The 21,093-nt window shown below is 39.9% G+C and overlaps 1 protein-coding gene across 1 annotated transcript in view; it reads left to right on the forward strand.

The window, feature by feature from the left end:
- Positions 1-21,093, forward strand: part of Poln (DNA polymerase nu) — a 167,823-nt gene that overhangs the window by 102,938 nt on the left and 43,792 nt on the right. The gene's annotated exons all lie outside the window — the stretch shown is intronic.

Below are 21,093 nucleotides of genomic sequence, written 5' to 3' on the forward strand. Positions count from 1 at the left end.
GCAAACTAATGTTACTTATGAATTTACTGGGATATAGGCAAAAAAAATTTCACAAAAATAATAGAAACTCAAATCCTACAATGTATAGAAATTATATGCCATGTCCAAGAGAGATTTATCCTAGCAGTGAAACAGTATTTCAACTTTAAAAATCTATCAATGTAAATTGTCATAAAATCAAACTGAAGAATAAAAATAATAGGACCACGTTAGTTGTTGTAAAGTAAATTCAACATTCTTGACAAAAAATCCCCAATAAGTTATAAATAGAGGGGAACAACCTCAATTAGGTAAAAAAAATTGTTTAATTCTTTTAAAAAGCTAAATGATATTTAGTTTTTTGGTTTTGTTTTTTGTTTATTTGTTTGTTTGGGTTGTTTGGTTGGCTGGTTTTGATTTTTCGATACAGGGGTTTCTCTGTGTAGTCCTGACTGTCCTGGAACTCACTCTACAGACCAAGCTGGCCTCTAACTCAGAGATCTGCCTGCCTCTGCCTCCTGAGTTATTTATGGCCTCTCTAGAGAGACTGCACACACCCCAACATGGATGTTCTTACTTTACCCTGGTGTGAAAACCAGGTAGCTAGAGCCGGACATTGGAGTTTGGAGTTGGATCACTTTCTATGCTCGTGCTATGCAGTTTGGTGCTCTCTCCACACTAGGCAGTGCTGGTAAGATGCCATCCTCAGACAGGCAGGCAAAGGGAGAAGCAATGCTCTGCCCTGTGTTGTGCTGCTAAACTAGGGTGTGCAGGAGTTTAGCTGCACTAAGTTCGTTTTCAGCTCAAAATATTTTCCATTTTAAATAGGCTTGCAGGATAAAACCCACTCATAAGTCAGGGAGTACCTGTTCTTAATTATTCAGTCAGCAAACATTTTATGACTAAAATTAGAAAATGCTAAGGAAAGAATCAAAGATATAATAAATCAAGAGACATACTGTGTTTGTACTCAGTATACATATATCAATCCTCCTAAATAGATCCATATATTTATATGGAGATAGATAGATAGATAGATAGATAGATAGATAGATAGAGATAGATGAGAGAGAGAGAGAGAGAGAGAGAGAGAGAGAGAGAGAGAGAGAGAGAGGAGAGAGAGAGCGCAATTCTTTTAAAGTCTGAGTAGTACGTTTATATACATAGAGGAGCTTATCTAAAATGTATGTGGAAAGCATGGGAGGAAATGTTAGACCAGCTACAGTGGTCACTTTACCTGGTGAGATTTAGTGTACAGTGATAAACAAATAGTGATGTTATAGAGGGCTGGAGACATAGACCAGCAGAGCAGGAATGAGGCACAGAACAGTCCCTCACGGGTATGCTCAACTGATTTTTAGCAAAGATTTAACATGAGACAGAAAATCTTCCTCTCCAGATTTGTGTCAAGCTTATCGTACATAAAACTGATGTGAAAAGTTCATGTCTGCATTGGATATTCTCTGTCTTTTCTGTATTTTATTAGCTTGTAATAGTTCAGTGAAGAATTTCCAAAATAAGAGGCTTTCAGTCTTTGCATGATGTTTGCTTCCAACCTCCACAGCAGTAGTAATTTGGCATTTGTGACTTATACTATAATTAGTTGCTGTGGAAATGATTTTTATGTTCCAAACAGAGGACCAGAATAGTACATGGTAAAAATGCAGATCAAATGTACTTAAGAATGCCTGCAGCTTATAAATGCTCTGTTGTTCCAAAAGCAACAAGCAAAAAAGCAAGTAATCAAAAATATGTAATAACATTTTTCAAAGAAGTAACAGTTTCCTAGGAAAACTTTGGAGGCTGAATAGTTACATATAAAGATAGGGTTTAGGAGAAATCATGGAGATCGCTTGTGATCACAATGATGGAATGTAGCAATGACAAAAAAAAAAGAAACTGTAACAGGTGATTCTTGCTGTGAGACAGGAAGTCTATAAGGTGTCCTGCCTCTCTGGTTTATCAGAAATCAGTTCTTAAAATGTTACGCTAACAAATCCTAACACACGGTCCTAGCTTAGGGCCAGGTGCCCAGCAATGAGGAGCTGTCCTTTGGAGATGGAAAGTGGAATTGGGTATAACTCTCACCTATGATAGCTGATAAAGATAGTTGCAGTAGTAAACTTGTGGCTTTCTCTCAGGCAGCACTAGGCAACAAAAGTCAAGAAAATGTTTTGATAACTATTGCCTGCTAGTGACAAAATAGAAGAAACAAAAGAAGCCAACTCAAGTGGCCAGCGTATAAGTGGACATGAAAGAGAAATGTGAGATTCCAGAAATGTGCCTTCTGACTTGAATATAGTAATGATTCTCATCTTTAGCCAGTAAAAGATAAGCCTTAAAAGGCCTGTGAACTAAAAATATAAACCAAAGGTATACTCCTGATGCTTACTACTAATAAATGGGGAAAAAACTGGGAGACACAACTCTGGAAAGAGGACAGTAAATAGTAAACTTCTATGGCTCTCCCACAAGTCCTCAGTCCCTTGTGGTGCCCAGAATATGGAAAAGAAGACACATCTCTTAAGTTGTGAGTGTTCTCTGGGAACAGAGAAGACTGGAGTTAAGTGGAAGGAGCTGATGACATTTTTGAGAGCTGTACTTCCTATTAAAACCCTAATGCTGGCTAAAATATTCTGTGATTATTTGAGACATAATCCTTGAGCTTCGAGTTGTCTATGGGCAAGAAGCAAACTGAGCTCTCCCACCCCACTTCATCCCTAGTCGTCCCATGTCTTCCTCTAGGGCCTAGCCTGCTGATGCCCACTAGTACCCAATACTTGTTTTCCTGCAACCTGCAAGATCTAGCCTGGGTCTCACATCCTGTGCTCCTGCCTAGTCCCACCACCTCCTCCTGCACCACAGTTAATTAATATCTAGGCTTCCATCAAGACCTGTATTGACTCACAGGACCCTTTACACTGCCTGCACCACCCCATTCTATAACCAGACTTCTCATTTCCTCCTCCAGAATCTAGCCTGCTGAGTTCCCCTGACCTCCTCATCCATGCCTTTTCCACGATCTACCAGATTTAACCTGGGTCCCACAACCAGTGTAATAGCCCAGTCTGGGTTTCTCTGCCTCACTGCAGAGGAGCTCTGAGCTGGGGCAAGTATCCAGCTACCTATCCCCCAGACCACGGAATTTTCTCACGTCATGTTCAACCTTTCCACTCAGACCTATCTACCCCCACACTCCCCAGCTCAGAACAGGAAATACATCCTCTAAACCAATCCAGTTCCCTCTGCCCACCTGACTACATTCCGAAACCCAAGACATTTCCAACCTCTAGATCCGACCCAACCCCCCACATTCTTTCTCCTATCCTGATACATCCATAACAAACTCAAAACTAGCAAAGGAAGTCCACATGCCCAGATCTCGTTAAAGGAATACCAGCAATATTAAAGATGAAGCCAGCATCTTCTCTCCAATATCTACTAGTATATAATATATGTGTGTGTATGTGTGTGTGTGTGTGTATAATAGAAAAGTTAAAGGAAAAATGATAAATATCCTCAAAAATTCAAGTTTAAAGAAGACACAAAGAAACAGCTCAATAAAATCAAGGATGAAGAACTTAATGAGAATAAATACCTGAATGATGCCCAAAAAAATACAAACATAAGGCTGATGGAAATGGTGAAGACAATTCAGGATATGAGAACAGAATTGAATAAGGAGATAGAAACACTGAAGAAGACTCAAGCTGAAATGAAGATGGAATTGAAACACCCAGTAGCCCAACTAGAAAACTCAAAGGAACACCTTACAAGTAAAATGAATCAAGCAGAAGACAGAATATCAGGTCTTGAAGATAAAATAGAAGATCTAAACCAAATAATCAAGGAACATGAAAAATTAGGAAAAAACAGGAAATGTTAGTCACCATTTAAAAAAACAAATTTCAAATTATAGTCATAGATGAGGGAGAAGAATCCCAAGTTAACAGCATAGACCACATCTTCAACAAGATCATAGAAAACGTCCCTAAACTAAGGAAAGACACACTCATACAAATGAAAAAAAGCACACAACACAAAACAGACAAGACCAGGAAAGAAAATTGCCACAGGATATCATAGTTAAAACACTAAGTGTATATAACAAAGAAAATGTATTAAAAACTGCAAGAGTATAAAAGGTAAATCACACATAAAGGAAACCCCATCTGAATAACAATTTATTTCTCAATAGAAACTTTAAAAGCCAGAAGAGCCTGGAGCAATTGAACTCCAAGTCTTAAAAGACTATGACAGCCAAACTAAAATAATACATCCATCAAAACTATCTTCTATGATTTAAGGAGAAAGAAAAATTCCCCATGACATAAACAGTCTAAAAAACTATAACTAACAAACCAAACCTAAGGAAAATACAAGAAGTAGTTTTTGGGGCAGAAGAAAGACTGTGGAAAGAAGTACAAAGTCATAATTATTAAAACCCAAAATGGCACTGAGAACACAAACAACATCACAAACTGACAACACAATCAACACAACTAACACATTTCAGCAATAATTTTAAATATCATTCTCATCAATTCTCCAGTCAAAAGACACTGACTGAATGGATCAAGAAACAAAATTTATCCATCTGCTGCCTACAAGAAACACATCATAGAGCTTGGTAGTAGTGGTGTATTCCTTTAATCCCAGCACTTGGGAGGCAGAGACAGATGGATCTCCATGAGTTCAAGGCCAGATCTTAGACATCTTACTTTTAAAGATAGGAGCCACCTTGGAGTAAAAGGATGAACAAAAGTATGCTAATCAAATGGGAATCCAAAAAGTGATGAGCCTTTTTAAGAAAAGAGCCTATGAAAAGTGACTCTAATCCCTAGAGGAGGGAATAGAGACCACCAAAACTTTTAATTAACTTTGGCTTAGCATGGCATCAACAGAAAGCATTTTGAACCTCAACTTCCAAGGGCAAGGGCAGGGCAGAAAAACTGAGAAGATCTCCACCCATCTCAAGTGGTCCAGCCTCTTTAGATCAAGATACAGAAAGTCAGGCTAGGACTAGAGAGCAAAACAACCTTTTAGAAACCCAGAAAACTACAGATGGTTTGTCACAGGGAGAAATATCTCCTGTGATCTGAAAAGCTGACAGCTGGGAAGCTCTAAGGGTCCTTTATCTGTGTAGTTCTCATGCTGTAGACCCCAGAGAAGGACAGTCTCTGCGTCCACTCACAAAGCAATTCAAAGCAGTAGTGATCTACAGCAGACTATGATTGCAATGAAGTCCACACCCAACCTAACCACATATCAAATTGTGACCTGACAGTAGTGTGTCTTTTATAGGAAATAAATATTACTTCAGCACTGTAAAATGTGCAGTATATAATAATTTGAATAAATGGAAACAAGAAATGTGCCCTGTGACCAAGAGAATAAACTAAACATTCAGTAGAATCAGCCAAATAAACAGTCCAGACATGAAGTTATTGAGTGTTCTTAAAAATTGTTCTAAAGATGCCAACATGTGTAGCTCTTTACAGTTGATGGCCCCTGGCGGCATGGTGGCAGGGAGCAGAGGGGAAGTGAGTTTTGTTTAAAAGTATGGCCACTGAGAGTTGGACCATGCACCAGTGGACAACCCAACACCCATGGACAGCACAAATTGGACTTGGTGGGTTCTTTTTAAGAGGGCACAAAAGTAGAAGGTTGGACCTAGGAGCAATAGGAAATAAATGTGATCAAAATACATTGTATGAAATTTTCAGATAATTAACAAAATACTTTATTAAAAGGGGGTTGAGGATTTAGCTCAAGTCCCTGGGTTCAGCCCTCAGCTCTAAAAAAGCAAATATATATAGCATATTTATATATAATATACCAAAAATATGTCTGGCATGGTGGTATGTGGCTTTACTCCCAGCATTTAGGAAGCAGAAGCAGGTGGATCTTTGTGAGTTCAAGGCCAATCGGACCTACCTAGTAAATCTTTGTCTCAAAAACCCAACCAGTTATTTAGATGAAAAATACTAAGATGTGAAAAACTTTGAGAGATACACTAACAGTGTAGAAAGGGATGAGATCGTTAAAGTGAAGAACACCATATCAGAACAAGAATAGAAAATGCACCTCAGGTCAAGTGTGGTGGTGCACGCCTTTAATCCTATTACACAGGAGGCAGAAGTAGGTGCATCCTTGAGTTCAAAACCTGCCCCGTCTACATAGTGAATTCGAGTCCAGTCAAGACTACACAGTGAGATCCCACCTCAAAAAGAAAAGGAAGAAGAGGGAGGAGAAGAAGGGAAATGAGGAGGAGGAGAAAATGCAGCTTAGGAAAGAATCCATGAATCTATGCCGGTTTACAGAGACAAAAATCAGGCACAAAGAGAAAAAAAAACATGGACCACTTAAAACCCATACATGGGATAAAATAAAATAGATCAACAAGGAGAGGAGAGAATGAAGGCAAAGTATAATAAATATGACTGAAAACATTCATATATTGATTAATGATAATAATTTACATATCAAAAAACTTTAAAACATCCCTAAATATTTAATGCAAAGAAAGTCACACAATGGGCAATTATTAAAGTAAAACCAAAGACAAAAAAATCTTAAAAACTAGCAGCAGAAGGGAAGACACATTGACAAAGGAACAACAGTATAATTACATCAAAAACAGAGGCAGAAGATAGTTGGCATTCGAAGAGTGCTGGAACAGTCTGGGATTCTCTATCTAGAAAATTACAAAGATTAAAGCAAAAAAAAAAAGACATTTCAGACTTGCAAACAGTTGGAAGTTTGTCTAAGTACTTTTGCACTACTAGGATGGCATAAAGTTCTTCAGACTGAAGAGAAACAAGATCACCCAAAGGACCACATCTTCAGGAAAGAATAGAGTACTAGAGTGAACAAAGATGAAACACGTTCCCCTTTACTTTACATAACTTGTCTTGCATGATTTATATTGCTCTGTGTGTGGTTTATATGTAATATTTGAATTCTGCATAATCTTTTAAGTTTAGAGTATAGGCAAAAATAAAAGATAAAGACACCAAAAGCAAAAAGGGTGGTAGGAGCACAAGTGGAATTGCACTGGCTTAAAGGCCCTACAATAGCCATGAAGTAGTGTAGTGGTGCTTAGAGGTAGGCGCAGATCTTAAAGATGCATATGTAATTTCTAAGGTAAGACAATGCTAAAGGAAAGCCAGCTAAAATATTAATGGAAGAAGTAAAATGAGGTATTAAAAACTTGTGGTTCACCTAAAATGATACAAGAAAGAACCAGAACATAATGCAGATAGGATAAATAAAAACTAAATACTAAAATGGAAAGATTAAACTTAATAGCATCAATAAATATTAAATATAAATAAGCTGAAAAGGCACAAATAAATGTGTATCATGTAATCATAAATATATAATTATCTCTCCTATACCAAAATGTGGGGACAGAGGAATTTTCAATATCAGAAGCAAATAAAAACACATATTTTTCTCTTTTTTTAAGAAATCTTCACCCTAACACCTTGTGATTGCTGTTTTGTTGGCGCAGTGCCCTTTTTCTGCTGGAATGACAGGCACTCAGGACCCAGAGGACTGTGCACTACTCCCCACTTTACAAGAAGCAGTCAGGAGACTTTCTGCTCAACTGACCTTATGGAGTCTGCACTGCCCCACCCACCATGCCTGCCAGGTTCTAAGGAAGGCTCATTCTCTGTCAGTGATCATTTCCACCAGAGCTAAAGAATTGCTCTGTTCATAGAACGATGCCTTTCTTCCTTTGTTTGACCTGTCCTTGTCTACTTCTCACACGTACTGTAAGACGTTGGTAGGATGAGAATTCTACAGTCAACACTATGGATATGTAGCTTAGTTCGTAGAGTGCTTGCCTAGCATTCAGCAAATCCTGGGTTCTGTCCTCAGTAAATTAGTCACGGTGGTTTACTCTTATAATCCCAACACACAGGAAGTAAAGGCAAGAAGATCAATAGTTCAGTTGTCTTCAGCTTTGTAGTGAGTTTGAGGCCAAGTTGAGATACATGAGACTCTCTCTCAAAAAAAAAAAAAAGTTAACAAAACCCAACAATAGCAGCAATAAAAAAATTGTATGTCTATATTCAGTTTTTAAAAAAGAAAACTAAGCAGGGCAAGCAGGGCAGTGGTAGTGCACACCTTTAATCCCAGCACTCAGGAGGCAGAGACAGATCTCTGTGAGTTAGAGGCCAGTCTGGTCTACAGAGTGAGTTCCAGGACAGCCAGGGCTACAAAGAGAAACCTGTCTCAAAAAATTTTTTTAAAAAATTGTTTTTATTATTTTAAATTATGTATGAATGCATGGGTGTGCATGTGTGTGTGATTATATGTGCATGTGAATGAAGGTACCTGTGGAGGCCAGAGGCTTTATATCCCATGGGAGTTGGAGTTACAGGAGGTTGTGAGGCACCTGATGTAGGTGTTGGGAACTGAACTCAGGTCCTGTGCAAGAGCATTAATTGCTCTTAACCACTGAGCTTTCTCCCTAACCCTGTATTTGGAATTCTGAAAGAACCTTGGCAGAAAAGAAGATCAAACCTTACATGGCACTTTAAAGAGAGGACTATTTAGACAGCCAGTACACTGAGAAGTACAGCCAGATCCAGAAAGAGCCACGTGTCCAGGAAGGGCAAGGCAAGAACTTAAGGCTAAAGGCAGCAAGATTGTAGCGATAGCTACACAGGAAGGGCAAGAAATTCAACTTGTACTTCCCACTCCCTCCACTCTGTGGGTGAGTTGTTAGCTGAGCTTCGGAGGTCAGTGCTGCAGTACAGAGACACAGCAGGGCAGAGCTCAAGAGAAAGTGGTCAGGAGTTAGAGGAACAGAATCCACCTGGAAACTCTTCATTGTCAACTTACAGAATGTTAGAATCGCTGAGGAGGCATACTTTCAAGTGTGTCTATGAGGGCGTTTCTGTAGTTTAACTGAGAGACTACCCTAAGTGTGTCCATACCATCCACGGGCTGAAATCACAGACTAAATGAAAGGGGAAGGCAAGCTGAGCATCAGTTTGCTGAATGATTTTATGTCAACTTGTCACAAGCTGAAGTCATCTGAGAGAAGGGAACTTTGACTGAGAAAATGCCTTCATTCTTACCAAAAGAAATCTACAGTTTCAATGCAATGCCCATCAAAATCCCAGCAAAATTCTTCAAAGAACTCAAAAGAATGGTACTCAACTTCATTTGGAAAAGCAAAAAAAAACAAGGATAGCCAAAACAATCCCATGCAATAAAAGAACTTCTGGAGGCATCTCAATCCCTGACTTCAAACTCTACTACAGAGCTACAGTACTGAAAACAGCCTGGTACTGGCCTAAGAACAGACAAGAGGACCAATGGAACTGAATAGAAGACCCGGATATCAATCCACACAGCTTCGAACACCTGATTTTTGATAAAGAAGCAAAAATTATCAAATGGAAAAAAGAAAGCATTTTTAACAAGTGGTGCTGGCATAACTGGATATCAACATGTAGAAAAATGAAAATAGACCCATATCTATCACCATGCACAAAACTCAAATCCAAATGGATCAAAGACTTCAACATAAAGCTAGCCACACTGAACCTTATAGAAGAGAAAGTGGGAAGTACACTTGAACGCATTGGCACAGGGAACCACTTCCTAAATATAACCCCAGCAGCACAGACACTGAGAGAAACAATTAATAAATGGGACCTCCTGAAACTGAGAAGCTTCTGTAAAGCAAAGGACATGGTCAACAAGACAAAACGACAGCCCACAGAATGGGGAAAGATCTTCACTAACCTCCCATCAGACAGAAGTCTGATCTCCAAAATATACAAAGAACTCAAGAAATTGGACACCAAAAGATCACATAATCCAATAAAAAAAAATTGAGTGCAGATCTAAACCGAGAACTCTCAACAGAGGAATCTAAAATGGCTGAAAGACACTTAAGGAAATGCTCAACGTCCTTAGTCATCAGAGAAATGCAAATCAAAACAACTCTGAGATTCCATCTTACACCTGTAAGAATGGCCAAGATCAAAAACACTGATGACAACTTATGCTGGAGAGGTTGTGGGGAAAAGGGAACACTCCTGCATTGCTGGTGGGAATGCAAGCTGGTACAACCCCTTTGGATGTCAGTGTGGCAATTTCTCAGAAAATTAGGAAACAACCTTCCTCAAGACCCAATAATACTACTTTTGGGTATATACCCAAAGGATGCTCAATCGTGCCACAAGGACATGTGCTCAACTATGTTCATAGCAGCTTTGTTTGTCATAGCCAGAACCGGGAAATAACCTAAATGCCCCTCGATCGAAGAATGGATAAAGAAATTGTGGTACATTTACACAATGGAGTACTACACAGCAGAAAGAAATAATGACATCTTGAATTTTGCAGGAAAATGGATGGAGCTAGAAACCATTATTTTGAGTGAGGTAACCCAGACCCATAAAGACACATGTACTCACTCATAGGTGGTTTTTAAACATAAAGCAAAAAAGGCCAGCCCACAAACCACGATCCCAGAGAACTTAGACAACAATGCGGACACTAAGAGAGACTTACATAGATCTAATCTATATGGGAAGTAGAAAGTAGAAAAAGACAAGATCTCCTGACTAAATTGGGGAAGCATTGAAGTGGGGAGGAGAGCAGAGAAAAATGTAGAGCTCAATAAATATCAATAAAATAAAAATAAAAAAGAACTAAAAAAATGAAAATGCCTTCTTAAGATTGGGCTCTGTGTAAACCTATAGGGCATTTTCTTAATTAGTGATTGATGGGGAGGGCCCAGCCCATGGTGGGAGGTGCTATCCCTGGGCTGGTGGTTCTGGGTTCTGTAAAAAAGCTGAGTGAGCAAGCCATGTTTAGCAAGCCAGTAAGCAACACCCGTCATGGCCTCTGCATCAGCTTTTGTTTCATCTTTTTGCGTTCCTCTCCTGGCTTCCTTCAGTGATGAACAGTGATGAAACCATGAATAGTGTAGCCAAATAAGCCCTTTCCTCGCTAGCCTACTTTTTGGTCATGGTGTTTTATTGCAGCAATAGAAACCCTAACTAAGACAATCAACATTCATGTATTTCTACATCCCGACTGTGAACAAAATATGATTAGACATTTATTTCAAGCTCCCCACTCTATGCCTTCCCAACCAAGATAGATCCTATCCCCTCAGGCCAGAAACCAAAATAAGCACTTCCTCTCTTAAGTTGATTTTGTCATGGATTTTTGTCACAACAAGATAATACAGAAAATCATTACAAAGAGGTAGAGTTTGGGGCTGTAGCAAACTTCATGGTACAGCCTTGTGGGCCTTTGGAATTTGGCAGGATGAATGAGGAGGAATATAGAATTGAAGACTGGAAAAGCCTACAGTGCTGTAGGCAGAATTTACTAGGCCATTCTGGTGAAAGTGTGGAAGACTGGAAAGCTGAAAAGAATGTAGGCAGTGGAAGCCTGGCTCATGGGGTTTCTGAGGTGAAAAGAACTCTGTTGGAAACTGGGGTAGAGGCTACTAGTGTTACAGTTCTGGCAAAGGATCTGGCTACAGCTTGTCTGTGTCCTGAAAATTTCAGTGAGGACAGAATTCAAAAATAATGGGCTAAGTCACATGGAGGAAATTTTAAGACAGCATAGTGTTTGAATTAAGGCATGGATCTTGTTCTCTACAGTTACTGGGGCTTAGAATGAGAAGTCAAAGCAGGAAGGTATAGAAAATATGGAATTTGGGGAGCAAAGAAATGAGTTTAAAGTTGCAGACAAACCAAATGCAAAGAAAGCAGCTATAACTGATAGAGTTCTGATGAAGAGAAATCGAGTTTCTGCATTGAAACAATAAGAAAGATGCCCTGGGGGCAAGACTACATCCGGAGCTGGCAATAGAACTTGGCAGTAGCCTCGCTTGGTGTTGGTTTGCTGAATATGTAAGTGAGGGGTCATGGAGGTGTGGATCAAGCAGGGTCAGACCCTGCAAGATTCTGAGAAGCCATTGTGTAAGCCTGTGAAAGTAAAACTTCAATTTTGAAACAAGACTGCAATTTTATGTTAGCATTGAAGCAAAAAACAGAGTCACAGAGATCATTCTTGCTAGAAGAAATAAGGAGGAGCCTAAGAACATTCTACTGTGTTTGCTCACCTGAATGAGCAGTACTTTGTTTCCTTTGAGACAGAGAACTGTAGAGTGATTGCTGTGGGTCAGCACTGTGAAGCTCATCAGGGAAGCTTGTCAAAACCGTCAAAACTCACTGGCTCATTTCATGATCATCATCATCACTTTTGGGTCAGGGAGAAGTCTAGCTAGATCCATGTTTTAGGTGAGGGATATGGAGTGACAGGTTGTTAGACTTGACCACTCTTTACATATGTGTTAAATTCATGCCTTTCCCAGTTCCAGTCCCATCTTCTGCCTTGGGTTGTGCCTGGCCCTAAAAGGTCAAATATCCCTATGGCTGCCACCCTGAAGGCATGTACACTTACTCGTACACATGAACCCACACGTGATGTGAACACATGCATGTATGCACACATACGCAGATATTCCTTACTTTTCATAGGTGTGTGGAAACCTATGAAGGATGTTTGCTGAACATCCTTCTTCTCTCTTGTATGCATGTATTTATACTTTTTTCCTTTGCCTTATTTGCTTGCTTGCTTGTTTGTTTGTTTGTTTGAGACAGGGTTTCTCTATGTAACAGCCCTGGCTGTCCTGGAACTCGCTCTGTAGACCAGGCTGACTTCAAACTCAGAGATCCTTCTGCCTCTGCCTCCCAAGGACTTGGATTCAAGGTGTGCACCACCACCACCCAGCTCTTTTGCTTTATTTTAATAATGTATCTGAAAGAGAAAAGGTAAATGGTCTTCCATTAATGTCGACATTAACCAAATGTCCATCAAATGGCTTTCAGGAAGGGGTTCTGTGTTTCACTGTTGTTGCTGGCCAAGAAGTATGATAGCATGGGAAAGGCTGAGAAGTTCTTGTCACCATCCAGTAAGAGTTAGGGAAATGTCAGTAGAGATGGTGGGAAGGTCCAAACTCTGGTGGTATTAGAAGGTGGAACCAACAAGAGCTAGGAATGGCCTGGATATGTGAGTGCAGGGAGGGTTTATGCAAGATGAGTAGTGAGCACTGGTGAAGGAAGTGAGTCCATCACCACTCCTGTTCCATCCTCAAAGAGATGACAGGTAACTCTGGTGACAAGACTGGAGCTCAGAGAAGGACTTCGGGGAGAGAAACTGGAGATATTCAAGTGGTAAGTATCAATGGTTGCCATCAGACTAGGCAAAGCAGTTACATATGTATACAGGCTGTGCACACTTCTGAAGGAAGCCAATTGGTTATGCTGGTTCTCTCCTCTGCACATGGGTGTCAGCACTTGAAATGACAGTGAGGGCTGTAATCTGTGCATCAGTCACTTCCTCCCATGGCCACAGATGCAACCGTCTCTGCTTATGTCATCTGATGGGCGTGAGTGACCATGCGACATTCTCAGTTACACAAAAAAGACAGACTGTGTCGCCTGTGTGGCTCCTTGTAGGAGCTTTATTATTTGTTAAGGGCTCCAGGACTGGAGCTGTTAGAGAACTCAAAGGTGGGTCTTCAATTTTGCTTTCCTCCAAGATAGGACAAATAATTCATCCACTGTCAGTGAATAAATGGGGCACTCACTGTAGAAACATTCTGGCAGTTCCACAGAAAGCTAAAGAAAGTGCCATGTGACCTAACGGTAATGAAAAATGCCCATCCAGACTTACATGTGAATGAGTATCCATGGTGGTCTTATTCATTCGAATGGCAGTTTCAATGAGTTCTGGCCAGGCATTTGCAGAATGTCTTCAGTTTGGCACTGTCTGGCCCTTCCTGTGTTTATAATAGGGTTATGGACTGAGAAGGAGGATCACAGTCTCACGACCTCACCTGAAGGACACTCTTTAAGAGAACTTGTGACTGTTGATATCAGTGGGTCACAGAGGTATCTATACCCTTGTGGGAGAGAATTATGAAACTCAGTCTACAACTGAGGGGTAGACAGTGATGCCCTGTCTTCTTAGTTCAAAATGTGCACAAAATTCATACTTCTTTTTTTTAAATATTTATTTAATTATTTATTTATTATGTATACAATATTCTGTCTGTGTGTATGTCTGCAGGCCAGAAGAGGCTGTGAGCCACCTCATTACAGATGGCTGTGAGCCACCATTTGGTTGCTGGGAATTGAACTCAGGACCTTTGGAAGAGCAGGCAATGCTCTTAACCATTGAGCCATCTCTCCAGCCCTCATACTTCTTTTACACAGGGAATTTGTCTGTTCTTGTTTATTAATTTATTCAGTCAATTATTTGTTATCTGGGCTCATGAATATTCTATTTGGGTTATAATCTAGAAATGCTTTTTTGTTGTTTTATTTATTCAGCTGGCTCCTGTGTTCCTTTGACTGTACCTCTTTAAGTGTGTATGTGTGTGTGTGTGTGTGTGTGTGTGCGCGCGCGCATATGTGTGTACCTACTTTCTGGCACTATATGGTTTCCCAGGCCCATCTAGTATATTTCCTGCCTCAGTCCTAGAACGAGCCATTCCAACAGCCCTGTTCTCTTTATTAGAAGGTGGTGTTAGAAGTCAAACTCTAGGTGATCGGTGTGTGCTTTACTGCTGGGGAGTCATTGCTTCTAGCCCCTCTCATCTAGCAGTAGAAGGAAATGTGTGTGTGTGTGTGTGTGTGTGTGTGTGTGTGTGTATGTGTGTGTGTGTGTTCCCTGTACATATATCTATCTAGGTATTTTTATATGTAAACATCTGTAGTTATATAAGATTTAATGTTTACTAGAGACTTGGGAATCTTTGGGCATAGAAACAAAAGACATGAGACCAAGGCTGCTATGCAGGGAATACTGGCAAGGCTTAGGTGGGTTCGCAGCTCTTTACTGACCTGGTAGGCAACTCACACCTGTAACTCCAGTTCCAGAGGATCTGGCACCCCCGCACACGTATAGGTAAAATGCCAACGCACATAAATCTTTTTTTAAAAATGTTTCATAAAAAATACTCTTGGTGGAAAATTTGTAGTCCAGGTAGATAGATTGGGGCAAGAGAAAATGAAAATGAGGAAATCGTCAGAAATGGGAGCTGTATATCAACATATATGGGGCAAAGTAAAATCAGTGTCTGCAGTGAAGTTTGTATTTCAGTAAAATTAAAAACAGGCATGAGAAGTATTCAGCTCAGTAAGTTGGCAAGCAAGGAGCAAACAGACAAGAAGGCAACTGTGTTAGTGTTATGTAATTGTCACAAAAGCTGAGACACAGCTTCTACAGGGGAAGGTTTGTTTTTGCTCACAGGGTCAGAGGTTCACCCCATGGTCTGATTGCTGTAGGCTGGCAGCACATCATGATGGAAGCATGCAGTGGATCAGCATCATTTGCTTCATGACCAGAAGGCAAAACAGACGGACCAGAGTCCCCAGTCTCACCAGGGGCTGCAGGGAGGGTGCAGCAGTTAAAGCTGCTCTTGCAGAGGACCCAAGTTCAGTTATTAAGTGGCTCGCAGTCAACTATAGCTCCAGCTCCAGGGGCCCAGTGCCCTGTCCTGAATCTGATACAGCTGATCTCACTCATCCACGTGCACATGCATATAGTGTTTTTAATCTTTGACAAAGTAGCACCACAGGCTAGGATGAAGCCATTGCAGGAGCGTTCCTGATCTATTAATTATAAAGATCAGACAGAAAGCAAGGAAGGCATAGAAAAGAATACATTTAAGTACTCATTTTTATCCTTGTCCTTAGTTTCTAAGTGAGTTACTGTTTCCTAATCATGGATATATAGTATGGATCATTTGTTTTGGAACTAGGATTGAATACAATACATTTTAAACATTTGTTCTACCTGCCTATCCCCAGATCTATCCTACACCAGCCCCAGGCCTATCCCAGGCCTATCCCAGCCCTGTCCAGCCCTGTCCCAGCCCTGTCCCAGTCCAGCCCTATCCCAACCATGTCCAGCCCTGTCCCAGGCCTGTCTGTTGATACTTAATGAAGTTTCAGTGACTGAGAGGGTAGTTTTAGTTTATGGGTTTCTGGTTACTAACAGCTTGAGCTTAATTTCTTTGTTTAGTTTTTTTCTCTGATTTTTGTTTGCTTCCTCACTTAATCTGTATAAGTTTTTAAGAAGAGTATGTTAAAATGTTTGTTATAGGCCTGGAGTGATGGGTAGTAGTTATGAGCACTTATTGCTCTTGCTGAGAATCCAGGTTCAGTTCCAAGCACCCACACAGAGTTCTCAACTGTTGGTAATGCCAGACTCAGAGGAGGATCAAATGCCCTCTTCTGACTTTTGCAGGTACTGCATGCATGTGGTGCACAGACACATGCAGCCGAAATGCCTATGCACACACACAAAAAATTTAATGTCCAATTGTAATTGTTGACCTAGCATTTTCTTTCTACAATTCTATAAAATTTATATAATGTTTTGAGGTAGAAAGTTAGTTTATATGCTTGGGAGATACAGCTTTGTTTTACTATTTCTTTCAGTAATCATCTTTGCCTCATTCTTGCATAAGGTTTTTTTGCCCTTGTTTCCTTAATATTTAAGTTCTTTGTTAGGGATACAAGCTCTTCCTCTGTGAAATGTGTTAAAGATTTTTCCCACTATGTGGTTAATTTGGCTTTACATATGGTATCTCATGCCATGCAAAGATTGGGTGTTTTGTGGGTACAAGGGAGTAATGAAATTGATTATTTTTCATGCTGGCAGTATAGCCTACTTGATAGATTATTTGCTTAATGTACACATATCTCCTAGTTTGATTCCCATGGCTGTATAACCTGGGCATGATGGCTGACACTTTTGGGAGATCAGCAGGAATCAGGAGGTACAGGTCACTCTCGGCTACATCATGAGTTAAAAGTCAGCCTGAGCTATCCTGAGCTACCCAGCACCTGCTCTCAAGGAAAAGAGGAAAAAGGAACAAATAGTGGATAGCTTCCCATTTGATCAAATCATTTTTTTGTCTTTCAGAAAATTTTTAAAAGTTACTTTCTTTTAAAATTTTATTTACTTTTGTTTTATGTGTGTTGTTTGACCTACATGCATGTCTGTGAGGGTACCAGATCTTGGAGTTACAGTTGTGAGCTGCCATGTGGACGCTGAGAATTGAGCCCAGGTGAACCATGATTTTAAGTTACTCTCATGTGGACTTTACACAGCCCTTACTCCTAAGCATTCAAAGGTTTTCTGTTAGAAGGGCAAATATGTTTACATCTTTTTGTTGTATGGCCTGTGCTTTGGATTGTTGTGTTCACTTTATTTCTTGCTGAGATTTTATTAATTCTCAAGAGGTTCTCAGGAATACCATCATGTTATCTAAGTACAGAGAGAACTTTTTATTTTTTTAACCTTACACATCTATTTTCTTCTTGCTTAATTGATTTAGTAAATACTACCAGAACAGTTTTGAACAACTGTGGAAAGAGTGACCATTCTTGCCCAGTGTTTTCCCATGGAGATATTTTTTGTTGTATCGAGATGTATTATTTTCTCTTTTAAATGAGCTATTCAGCTGTTCTTATTTTTTCAAGAGATTTTTTATTGAAGGAATTGGGGGTACATCTCACTCAGTAAAGTGCTTGCCTAGAACACACAAAATCCTGGGTTTGATCTCTGACATCTCACAAATTGGACATGATGGACTCACATATTATCCCAGTACTCTGGAGGGGAAGGCAAAAGGGTAGAAAGTTCACAGTTACCCTCAACTCTATAGCAAGCTTGAGGCAGCCGGGGCACAGGACACCTGTATAAAATAAAGTAACATGGCATAAAAATAAAGCTTTTATTAGAACTGAGTCTTGATTTTGTCATGGATATTTTCCAACAACTATGAAAGTAATCACATAATTTCCTACACAAATCTGTTAATGTCGTAAATTGTATTGATAAGACTTCCTAACACTGAACCTTCCTTACTTTTTCAGTATAAATGATCGTGCATATAAGTTTCTTAATATACTTACTGGTTAGAATCTTTTTACTGGTATTTTATGTAGGATTATTACATCAATCACTATTCACATGAGGTATGAATCTGAAATTTCCTTTATTATAATCTCTGTATGTGTTTAGATGTAACTGCTATTCTTGATAATAAAAGAGACTTGGAAGGTTTTCTTCACTTTCTGGATTCTGATCAACTCGCTTAGCATAGGATATTATCTGGTCCCTAAAAATTTGATAGAATCCCCTGTATTCTTAATGAGATAGTTCCTTAAACATTTTCTTTATTTCTTCAGTAGACATTGATCTATGTGACATTTTTTAAGAAGAGTTGGAAGTTGAATCCAGGACCTCATGCATGCTAGGCAGGTGCTCTCTTCATAAGTCAACATCGTTAACTTTCGTCTCTTTTAATAGACTGTTCTAAAATTCATACTTCTTGCCTCCACCTCCCAAACTCTAAGATTATAGGAATATGCCACTACATTTAGCCTGAGGTCAATTTTTTTTTCAATGCTGAGAATGGAACAAACCCAAGGTTTTAGAAATGCTAGGCGGGGCCTCTGCCAGCAAGCTGCATTCCCTGAGTCTGCAACCAATTTGTATAATTGAATTTTCTCAAGACAGTGTTCATCTAATCTGGTTTTCAAATGGACCTATATAAAGTTGCACAAGGTAATTTCCAAGGGTTTTTTTTACTTCCTTCATATCATATTTGTTCTTTCTCCTTTTTTGAGGAAATTAGCTAAGTTAGTTGTCTACTTTATGTGCTATAAGAACAAAGGCCCTACCTACCCATTTGATCGACTGTTTCCTGCTCCTTATCTCGTTAACTAATGTGCCATCTTTATAATTTCTTTTCACATTGTTTTGGTTAGCTTTCTTGTTTTTATTGTGTTTTGTACTGAAAATATTTTAAAACGTTCCTTCTTTCTTAATTATTTATAGAGGGATTTAGGGCTATGAATTTTCATGGCTGTTTCCTATATAGCCCATTAGTAGATATAAATTGTTGCCATTGGAAACTATGTCATTTCTGTTTTTATTTCCATTCATAGAAAACGCTTTACTTTGAAAATTGTTGGCCTTAATGCCTGTGATATCAGGATCCTGTTCAGAAAGCCCTTTCCTGGGCCTGTAAATTCAAGGGCATTCCTTACTTTCTCCTCTGCCAGGTTCAGGGTATCAGGTTTTTTGTTGAGATCCTTGATTTATTTTGAGTTGAATCCTGTGCAAGACAGAGGTAAGGATCTACTTTCATTCTTCTCCATGTAGCTGTCCAGTCTGACCAGCACCATTTGCGGAAGGAGTTGTGTTTTCTCCAGTGTGTATCATGAGCCTCTTTATGGAAAATCAGGTGACTGTAGAAATATGGGCTTATATATGGGTCTTCAATTTCATTCATTTGGTCAATTTGGCTCGTGTTTTTATACCAGTACCATGCTGCTTTTGTCGTTGCTGTTGTTGTTTTTCTATGGCTCTGTAGTATAACCTGAGATCAAGGACAGTGATACCTCCAGCAGTTTTGTTTTGTTTTTTAGTTCAGGATTCTTTTAGATATCCTGAGACTTGTATTTCCATGTGAAATTTAAGATTCTTTTTTTCAATTTTTGTGAAAAAATGAGTTGGAATTTTGATGTAGATTGCATTGAATCTGTAGATTGCTTTTGATAAGATGGCCATTTATACAATATTAATCCTACTAATCTATAAGCATGGGCGCTTATCTCAATGGCCCCACAGCTCTTTATAAAATCAAGTTTAAGGATGAGATAAACAAGTATATAAAACAGCACAACAGGAAAAGGGGAAGCTAGAGATGTGTTGTTAATTAGATAGAAATCAGGTGATCAAAATGAATGACAACTAACATGTCAGTGGAAGTGCTAGGGGAGGCAGCACCCTGGAGCCATCCCCAACAGACACACTGAAAACTCAAGCAACACCTGCTAAAACCAACTTTGACAGAACCCTGGAGAATAGGCAATGGTTTACTCCCACCAGACAAATGCTGGAAAAGGCATCTTGAGAGTAGAAGAAGAGCTTCGTGGTCTATTCTGCCCTTGCTTTGTCCCAGTCAACCCTGTGGCAACTGCATGTTTTGCTCCTGCCCAGAACCTGGTCCCTGGTTCTGAAGGGAGCAATGTGCACCTCATTTACAAAGAAGTGTAGTGGTTCCATTCTCATTTATTGGAATTACCCAAAGGACTGACTGACAAGGGTGCTTATCACTTTTTTTTTTGTTTTTTTTTGTTTGTTTGTTTTGTTTTTGCCTGATACAAAACCCACTGCAGAGAATCAGTGGGCATCACTCAACCACATCATAAGGCAAACAAACAACCTGCAGCTGTCTGAGGAAAAATAATAGTTGAGATAAACAAGAGAGCTCAAGACTAGGGTATCTGGGAAAGAGATACCTCGTGAAGTCAGGTCATTCCAAATCACCTCTGTAAGCTAGGAAATCTAGAAAGCCTCAGGCATCCCAGGGCAGGTGATGTGCTAGGAAAAGACCTAAGAAAGGCTGAGCTCTCACCTTTGATGTGCAGTGTAAACAGGAAGTGAAGGCTGAAACAGTTGGGAATACTGTGACCACAGGAGCCCAACACAGACGCACAATCACAAACACTGAGAGAGCCTCTGTCTTTTTGGTGCTGGATCTGTGCTTATTCCATCACTGAAGCTGGTGTAAATGCTAAGAATGCTTTCAAGAGCAGCAGTCAAGGGACGTTCTTCTTAGGCACAGACATCTGTCACTGGGAAATGCCCAGCAGGGAAGAGCAACTCTTGGGGCTCTGTGCTTCTCAGCGATTTCAGCTTTAATCTCTGAGATGCTGGTTAACAGGCAGTCAGATGTAGGCCTCACCCTGATCTCTGTGGGAGATCAAAGCAGCAGCTGGTTGTCCAATTCTGTGAGATACTTCAAAGGACTGAAACCAGCTCACCTCGGTAGTGACCACAGTTGTGGCCCAGGCCCTGGCAAGCACATGCTCCCCTAAAGTTGGATGGACATCCTTTTATAAAAGCAGTGTTTGGTTTTGCTTTATGGGCACACCAGAATTTGAGGGCCACAGCCTCTCTGGTGGTGTCTGTTTGGGAGTCTTGGGTGGATGCTGCACACATTGCAAATCTCTGCTGCCCACTGCACAGGCC

Source organism: Myodes glareolus, chromosome 8 (assembly GCF_982192425.1).
Source record: "Myodes glareolus chromosome 8, mMyoGla1.1, whole genome shotgun sequence".
NCBI lineage: Eukaryota > Metazoa > Chordata > Mammalia > Rodentia > Cricetidae > Myodes > Myodes glareolus.